We start from the raw sequence: 9869 nt of genomic DNA on the forward strand, positions 1-9869 counted from the left end.
GGTGGGGGCAGGGAGGGTGAGGATGAGGGTTGGGAGTCAAGAACAGGGGGATTAGGACCCCTGGGCTGCTCTTGGCTTTGCGATTGGGCTGCAGTTTTCTTCCTTACTCTGCCTATGACTTTCTCAACCATAAAGGCAAATCTGACCAGGTCAACACCCAACAGTACAGGGTGAGGGGTGGGAATATTGGGGCCGTGTGCTCAGGTTCTAACAATTTACAGGGTCGTCCCTTTTTCTGCATTACCAAGATTGGCTAGTTGTTGCAAATGAGGCCGAGACCCTTCCCCCTGAACCTAAAATAACTTTACTGGTGTATCATTTTGGAGAATTGTAGTGCTTTTTCCAAAGAGATATTTTTAGATCAGCCACAGACAAATGGAAATTAGCTGTATGTATCCATGCTCATTCTGTTATACACCTGCCCTGTGACCCTGAAATGGTCCTGAAATTCTTGGGTCCCAGAAATCTCATATGAGAAAAGGGGAATAATATTCTGTATTCCAAAGTGGTGGATAGTAAATTCAAGAACATATTTGAAGTACTATTTAATACAGCAGAAGGGAATTGGATTTATGTCTATATTATTTCTAAATTCGTTCTCCAATAATTTCCTAAGTTTTAAAAACTTTTGTTAGATTTATTTTTAGTTTCTTTCAATGCCAAGATTCAGGAAGTGTTCTGGATACTAAATGGGTAAAAGCCAGCATAACTTGATCTTTTCCTCAAGCATCACAATCTACTGTGGTAGATATACACACAAATTACACGGAAGTGTTTTGAGAATTAGCAGTATTTTAGGGGTATTGTGAGATTGCAAAGGAGAGACGCAAAGAAAAGGGCTGAATACTGGGATAGACTGGAGATGAGTACCCAAAAAGGAAACAGGATTCTCAAGACAGCCATGACCTTGGAAGCAAAACAGAAGCAATTGTTATTCCAATACCCACTAACTGTCATTGAGGTCAGTAGCCATCAGGTGTCCTACAGGCAGGTGGGGCAGGCAAGACTGCTATACTACTTTCAAGGGCTTTACCACAGGAACACCTGAACTCTACCTACATCTTGGGGGTTTTTTGTTTTGTTTTGGTTTTGGCCGCACCACTTGGCATTCGGGATCTTAGTTCCCTGACCAGGAATGAAACCCATGCCCCTCAGTGGAAGCCTAGGGTCTTAACCACTAGACCACCAGGGAAGTCCCTCTACCCACTTTTACAGACTAATTTCTTTCCAGATGAGTGTCTTAGTTTTCATGTGGTTGATAACTTCACAACATTCACTGAGGACTGAGTTGGGCCTCATGGTCAAGAAGGGCAGTGGGATTTTAACATAGTTTCCTATTGCTGCTATAACAAGTTGCCACAATCTTAGCCTCTTCAAGTAACCCCAATGTATTATACTTATTGAGGTCAGAAATCTAAGTAGATCCACAGGGCTGATTCCTTTTTGGATATTCTAGGGGAGAAACAGTTTCTTGCCTTATTGCAGCTTATAAAGATTGCCTACTCCTTGCAACTTCAAAGCCAATAGCATAGTATTTCTCTCTCTCCTTCTATTGTCACATCTCTTCACTGACCTTCTTTCTTATAAGGACCCTTGTGATCACATTGTGCCCACCTGGATAACCCAGTATACTCTTCTCATATCAAAGTCATTAAATTAATCACATCTGCACTGTTCCTTTTATCATAGAGGAAACCTCCACATGTCTGGAGTTAGGATGTAGATACTGGGGGATAGGGGTGTTTTTCAATTTACCATAATTTCCTTTCCCAGAGTCTAGGGAACCCCAGGCATTTTCACTGTCATGTTTGTCAAAGGTACTCTAATTGTCTCAGCCAGACTGAGATCTGACCTAGGCCTGCCAAGCCTTCCCACAGCCAAACATTGACCCATGGGGATAGATGTGGCTTATGGGAATAGGGGAAGTTTACCCTGGTGTGATAAATAAGCTGGACAGTCTAGGTTGTACCTGAGAGTGGCAGGCTACTCTCATCCAGATATTTACAAATCCTGCCCCACCAAGAGGCAGAGTACAAAGGAGAAATATCCCAGGAGGATTGTCCCTCATGTATAGAGAATCCTGCTAACTTCTTTCTAGGGTGCCCCCTTTGCTTTATACCTCTTACTCAACTTTCAAGTCTAAACTTAGACTTCATTTCCCCTAGGAAAAATTCTGTGGTTCCCAAGCTGAATCTTGCTTGGTGCTCCACCTATTGTTCTCATAGCACCATGGTATACCTAATAGCTATTACTGCTGATTAGTGATGCTAAGGATCTTTCATGTGCCTGTTGGCCATCTGTATGTCTTCTTTGGAAGGATGTCTGTTCAGATATTCTGCTCATTTTCCAATCAATTTTTTTTATGTATGAGATTGTGTTAGCTATTTATATATTTTGAATATTAACCCCTTATCAGTCATATCATTTGCAAATATTTTCTCCCATTCATTAGGTTGTCTTTTTCTTTTGTTGATGATTTCCTTTGTTGTAAAAAAACGTTTAAGTCTAATTAGGTCCCAGGGTGGGGGTGGGGGGTGAAAGGGAGATTCAAGAGGAAAGTGATACATGTATACATATAGCTGATTTACTTCATTGTACAGCAGAAACTAGCACAATATTGTAAAGCAATTATACTCGTTTAAAAAAAAGTTAGGTCCCATTTGTTTGTTTTTGCTTTTGTTTCCTTTGCTGTAGGAGACAGATCCCACCCCCCAGAATTGCTATAGTTTGTGTTAAAGAGTTTCCTGCCTATGTGTTCTTCTATGAAATTTATAGTGTAGGGGAATAACATTTAGCCAAGATGGCAGTGGTCAGGCTCTCTCACCCCACTTCCTCTCGCTCTCGCCCCCACATTCTGTAAACAATGACTTTGCATGGTTATGTAACAGCTGAGGTCATCCATAGCACTGTGCATGTTTGTTCGTGTTACTTACATAAGCACCACCTGAAAAATCCCTTGCAGCTGTGTCAGCCATTATCGAGTAAAGTATGTCTGCAGTTCCTCCGGCTCCCCACATTTTCTTCCAGCTTCCCAGCTCATGCCTTGCCTACCCTGGGTTCAGCAAACAGCAAGACAGTTGGTGTAGGCAGCAGAATATCCAGCAGGTAGGAGAGCCTGAGGATCCAATGGATGGTGGAAGCCAGTGACCACTGTATAGCATGTGATACCCGGTGGCCGTGGTCCTCTCAGCGTGGGCCCTGGTGGAAGATTGGGAGGCAGTGGACAGGTCACTGGATAGTATTGAAAAGGCATTGCAGGTGGTGAGTTCCTGGCTGCCAGATAAGGCAGCACTTACTGCCACTGGCACCATGGGGTGGATATTCTTGACCGCCCTGAAACTAATATGGATAGTGCCCTCCTTGATGCTGTGCAAGTGCACAAATTGCAGAGATGGGAGGAAGAACTAGAGCAGTGTCTGGGTACACTGGAGCAAGAAATGCATAGCCTTGATGAACCCAGTGCCTAAGACAATGAGGTAATAAGGGATGGTGACGATGAACATTATGAGACTGCAGGTCCCTGCTTGTTAGCCAGGCCCATTGTGCAGCAGAAGGTAAAGCATGAGCAGCCTGTGGCCCAGAGGGGTCATCCCCAAGGGTCCCCCAGTGTGACTGAGTACATGACTTATCAACCATATACCCAGGCAGAGTTGGTCAACTTGGGTAAACAATTTCTTGGGTAAGAAAAGCTATGACCAACCTAGACAGCATATTTAAAATAGAGACATTACTTTGCCGACAAAGGTCCATCTAGTCAAAGCTATGGTTTTTCCAGTATGTATGGATGTGAGAGTTGGACCATAAAGAAAGCTGGGCGCCGAAGAATTGATGCTTTTGAACTGTGGTGTTGGAGAAGACTCTTGAGAGTCCCTTGAACTGCAAGGAGATCAAACCAGTCCATCCTAAAGGAAATCAGTCCTGAATATTCATTGGGAAGGACTGATGCTGAAGCTCCAATACTTTGGCCAACTGATGCAAAGAACCAACTCATTAGAAAAGACCCCAATGCTGGGAAAGATTGAAGGCAGGAGGAGAAGGGGATAACAGAGAATGAGATGGTTGAATGGCATCACCGACTCAATGGACATGAGTTTGAGCAAGCTCTTGGAGTTGGTGATGGACAGAGAAGTCTGGCATGCTGCAGTCCATGGGATTGCAAAAAGTTGGACATGACTGAGCAACTGAACTGAACTGACACCTAGAACAAAGGAGCTTCTTGTATGCCATTCCATTGTCACAAGAGTTGCAACATTTTCCAGGGCCTGTTACATTTACAGTGGAAATATTGGAAGACACCCCAATGATGATGGAGCCAGAACCCTCACCATTTAAAGAAGGTAAACCTCTGATAGATGTTCAATCTTGGTATACTGATGGGTCCAGGAGAGGCCAAGCCTCTATCCAGGAGGCTTGGCCTCTCCTGGACCACTATTATAGTATACTTGTTTCAATGCTATTCTCTCAGAACATCCCACCCTCGCCTTCTCCCACAGAGTCCAAAAGTCTGTTCTGTACATCTGTGTCTCTTTTTCTGTTTTGCATATAGGGTTATCGTTACCATCTTTCTAAATTCCATATATATGTGTTAGTATACTGTAATGGTCTTTATCTTTCTGGCTTACTTTGCTCTGTATAATGGGCTCCAGTTTCATCCATCTCATTAGAACTGATTCAAATGAATTCTTTTTAATGGCTGAGTAATATTCCATGGTGTATATGTACCACAGCTTCCTTAACCATTCGTCTGCTGATGGGCATCTAGGTTGCTTCCATGTCCTGGCTATTATAAACAGTGCTGCAATGAACATTGGGGTGCACGTGTCTCTTTCAGATCTGGTTTCCTCGGTGTGTATGCCCAGAAGTGGGATTGCTGGGTCATATGGCAGTTCTATTTCCAGCTTTTTAAGAAATCTCCACACTGTTTTCCATAGTGGCTGTACTAGTTTGCATTCCCACCAACAGAGTAAGAGGGTTCCCTTTTCTCCACACCTTCTCCAGCATTTATTGCTTGTAGACTTTTGGATAGCAGCCATCCTGACTGGTGTGTAATGGTACCTCATTGTGGTTTTGATTTGCATTTCTCTGATAATGAGTGATGTTGAGCATCTTTTCATGTGTTTTTTTTGCCATCTGTATGTCTTCCTTGGAGAAATGTCTGTTGAGTTCTTTGGCCCATTTTTTGATTGGGTCATTTATTTTTCTGGAGTTGAGCTGGAGGAGTTGCTTGTATATTTTTGAGATTAATCCTTTGTTGCTTCGTTTGCTATTATTTTCTCCCAATCTGAGGGCTGTCTTTTCACCTTGCTTATAGTTTCCTTTGTTGTGCAAAAGCTTTTAAGTTTCATTAGGTCCCATTTGTTTATTTTTGCTTTTGTTTCTAAAATTCTGGGCTGTTGGTCATAGAGGATCCTTCTGTGATGTATGTCGGAGAGTGTTTTGCCTATGTTCTCCTCTAGGAGTTTTATAGTTTCTGGTCTTACATTTAGATCTTTAATCCATTTTGAGTTTATTTTTGTGTATGCATACGAGCTTATTTAAATGGTTGATCCACAGCCTCAGCTATACATTTCCATTTACTACTGGGATTTTTCCTTTCATACAAGTACTTCTTGTTGCACCTTTTTCTCTTTCACTTAAAGACACTTTAACATTTTTAGGGTCAGTTTAGTATTGATTGACTACTAGTTTTTGCTTGTCTGAGAAATTCTTTATCTCTCCTTCTATTCTAAATGATAATCTTGCTGGGTAGAGTATCCTAGGTCTTAGGGTTTTTCTTTTTCCTTTCAGCATTTTATTTTTTTTAAATTTTTATTGGAATATAGTTGCTTCACACTGGTGTGTCAGTTTCTGCTGTCCAGCAAAGTGAATCAGACATACACATAAACATATCCCCTCTTTTTTGGATCTCCTTCATATTTAGGTCACCACAGGTCACTGAGTAGTTTCCTGTGATATACAGTAGGTTCTCATTAGTTATCTATTTTATACACAGTTGCGAATATTTTTCAGTCTTGATCTCCCAGTTCATTCCACCCCACCTCTTCCCCTGGGGAAAATGTATCCATTTGTTCTCTACATCTGTGTGTCTATTTCTGTTTTGCAAATAAGATCATCTACACCATTTTTCTAGATTCCACATATATGCAACACAATTTTATGGAATATTACTCAGTCATGAAAAAAACAAAATTGTGTCATTTGTAGACGTGGATGGACCTAGAGACTGCTGTACAGAGTGAAGTAAGTGAAAAAGAGAAAAACAAATATTGTATATTAATGCATATATGTGGAATCTAGAAAAATGATATAGATGATCTTATTTGCAAAACAGAAATAGAGACACAGATGTAGAGAAAAAATGTATGAATACCAGGGGGAGGGTGGGGGTGGAACATCTTTATCCATGGGCTTCCTTGGTGGCTCAGCCAGTAAAGAATCTGCCTGCAGTGCAGGATACTGGAGTTCAATCCCTGGGTTGGGAAGATCCCCTGGAGAAGGGAATGGCAACCCATTCCAATATTCTTACCTGGAGAATTCCATGGACAGGAGCCTGGCAGGCTACAACCCATGGGGTCACAAAGAGTTGGATATGACTGAGCAACTAACCCTTTCATTTTTCTTTATCCATTTGATTGTTGATGGACATTTAGGTTGCTTTCATGTCCTGGCTATTGTAAATAGTGCTGCAATGAACATTGGGGTACATGTATCTTTTTGAATTATGGTTTTCTCTGGGCATATGCCCAGGAGTGGGATTGCTGGGTCATATGGTAGCTCTATTTTTAGTTTTCTAAGGAACCTCCATACTGTTCTCCATAGAGGCTGTACCAATTTACATTCCCAGCAACAGTGTAAGAGGGTTCCCTTTTCTCCATACCCTCTCTAGCATTTATTGCTTGTAGATTTTTTGATGATGGCCATTCTGACCAGTGTGAAGTGATACTTCATTGTAGTTTTGATTTGCATTTCTCTAGTAATTAGTCATGTTGAGCATCTTTTCATGTGTTTGCTGGCTGTATGCCTTCTTTAGAAAAAATGTCTATTTAGGTCTTCCCATTTTTTGATTGGTTTGTTTTTTTGATATTGAGCTGCATGAGCTGTTTGTATATTTTGGAGATTAATCCCTTGTCAGTTGCTTCATTTGCAAATATTTTCTCCCATTCTGAGGGTTGTCTTTTCATCTTGTTTATGGTTTCCTTTGTTGTGCAAAAGCTTTTAAGTTTAATTAGATCCCCTTTATTTTTATTTTTATTTTCATTACTCTAGGAGATGGGTCAAAAAAGATCTTGCTGCAATTTGTCATCGAGTGTTCTGCCTATGTTTTCCTCCAAGGGGTTTATAGTGTCTGGCCTTACATTTAGGTCTTTAATCCATTTGAGTTTAATTTTGTGTATGGTGTTAGAGAGTGTTCTAATTTCACTGTTTTTTACACACAGTTGAGCAGTTTTCCCAGCACCACTTCTTGAAGAGACTGTCTTTTCTCCACAGTATATTCTTGCCTCCTTTGTCATAGATTAGGTGAACATAGATGTTTGTGTTTATCTCTGGGCTTTCCATCCTGTTCCATTGATCTAGATTTTTGTTTTTGTGCCAGTACCACACTGTCTTTCTTAAATATAACTTTATTTACTTTTTGATACACTGGGTCTTTGTTGCTATGTGGGGTTTTCTCTAGTTGGTGATAAGCAGGGGCTAATCTGTAGTTGCAGTGTGTGGGCTTCTCACTGTGGTGGCTTCTCTTACAGAGCACATGCTCTAGGTGCACGAGCTTCAGTAGTTGCAGTGTGTGGGCTCAGTAGTTGCAGCTCCTGGGCTCTAGAATGCAGGCTTAATGGTTGTGGTGCATGGGCTTAGTTGCTCTGTGGCATGTGGGATCCTCCCAGACCAGAGATCATACCTTTGTCTCCTGCATTGGCATGCATGTGTGCCAAGTCACTTCAGTCATGTCCAACTCTTTGCGACCCCATGGACTGTAGCCTGCCAGGCTCCTCTGTCCATGGAATTCTCCAGGCAAGAATACTGGAATGGGTTGCCATTTCCTCCTCCAGGGGATCTTCCCAACCTAGGGATCGAACCCATGTCTCTTAGGTCTCCTGCATTGGCAGGTGGGTTCTTTACCACTAGTGCCACCTGGGAAGCCCCTTCCATACTGTCTTGATTACTGTATCTTTGTGGTATAGTCTTAAGTTGGGGAGCATGATTCCCCAGCTCCATTTTTCTTTCTTAAGTTTGCTTTGGCTATTCCAGGTCTTTTGTATTTCCAAACCATTTGTAAAATATTTTGTTCAATTCTGTGGAAACTTCCCTTGGTATTTTGATAGCACTTGCATTAAATCCATATATCACTTTGAGTAATATAGTCATTTTCACAATATTGATTCTTCCAATCCAAGAACATGGAAATGTTTCCATTTCTTTGTGTCCTCTTTGATTTGTTTCATCAGTATCTTCTAATTTTCTGCATACAGGTCTTTTGCCTACTTAGGTTGGTTTATTACTAGTTATTTTATTCTTCTTGTTGCAATAGTTAATGTGACTATCTAATTTCTCTTTCTGATTTTTCATTTTTCATTGTTTTTGTATACGAATGCAAGAGATTTCTGTGTAATAATTTTGTATATTACAACTCTACTGAAATTTATTGATTGGCCCTACTAGTTTTCTGGTGGCATCTTTAGGATTCTCTATGTATAGTATCATGTCATCTACAAACAGTGACAGTTTTACTTCTTCTTTTCCAATTTGTATTCCTTTTATTTCTTCTCTGATTACTGTGGCTAGGAATTCCAAAATTATGTCAATATTAGTGACAAGAGTGGACATCCTTGTATTCTTCCTGATCTTAGAGGAATGCATTCAGGTTTTTACCATTGAGAATGATGTTTGCTGTCAGTTTGTGATATATTTATTACCTTTATCATGTGAAAGTAGGTTTCTTCTATGCCCACTCTCTGGAGAATTTTTAATCATAAGTGGGTATTGAATTTTATCAAAAGGCTTTTCTGCTCCTATTGAGATAATGATATGGTTTTTATCTTTCAGTTTGTTACTATAGGGTATCACATTGATTGATTCATGAATATTGAAGAATCCTTGCATCCCTGGGATATACCCCACTTCATCATGGTGTGTGATCCTTTTATGTGTTGTTGGATTCCATTTGCTAGTATTTTGTTGCTGATTAGATCTAGTGAGCAAGAAGTAGCAACTACTCTAGACTTATTGATAAGACATTTATTTGCCATGGAGTAGGAAATAAATCTGACAGAAGTTAAAGATTACTTTACATCAGTGAAATTTCTAGGAAATCCAGTGGAGTGGGAAATGTTGATATACCCTTCTAAGGTGAAGGATAAGAAGTTCTATCTGGCTCTCTCACAACCAAAACGAGGCACAATGCTTCTTGGGCCTCTTGGGATTTTGGAGCCTACATATTCCTCATTTGGGTGTGTTACCCTGGGCCACTTTATGAATGACACAAAAGCAGTACTAGTTTTGAGTGGTGCCCAGAATAAGAGCAGGCTCTGCAAGAAGTCCAGGCTGCTCTACCATTTAAACCATATCATCTATTAGATTGAAGAGTGCTTGAATTGTCAGTGACAGACTGGGGTGCTGTTTGGAGTATTTGGCAGGTTCCTCTAGGTGAATTACCACACAGGCTCTTAGGATTGGGGGGTAAAGCCCTGCCATCATCCATAGATAACTACTCTCTTTTTGAGAAACAGTTGTTAGCTTGCTGCCATGCCTTAGGAGAGACTGAATGCTTAACTATAGCCACCAAGTCACTTTCATGGTGGAATTGATGCACCAAGCCAAGTTGGGTGTGCACAGCAACACTCCATCATCAAATGGAATCGGTATGTATGTGA

The sequence above is a fragment of the Odocoileus virginianus genome, unplaced genomic scaffold, assembly GCF_023699985.2.
Source record: "Odocoileus virginianus isolate 20LAN1187 ecotype Illinois unplaced genomic scaffold, Ovbor_1.2 Unplaced_Contig_18, whole genome shotgun sequence".
Classification (NCBI taxonomy): Eukaryota; Metazoa; Chordata; class Mammalia; order Artiodactyla; family Cervidae; genus Odocoileus; species Odocoileus virginianus.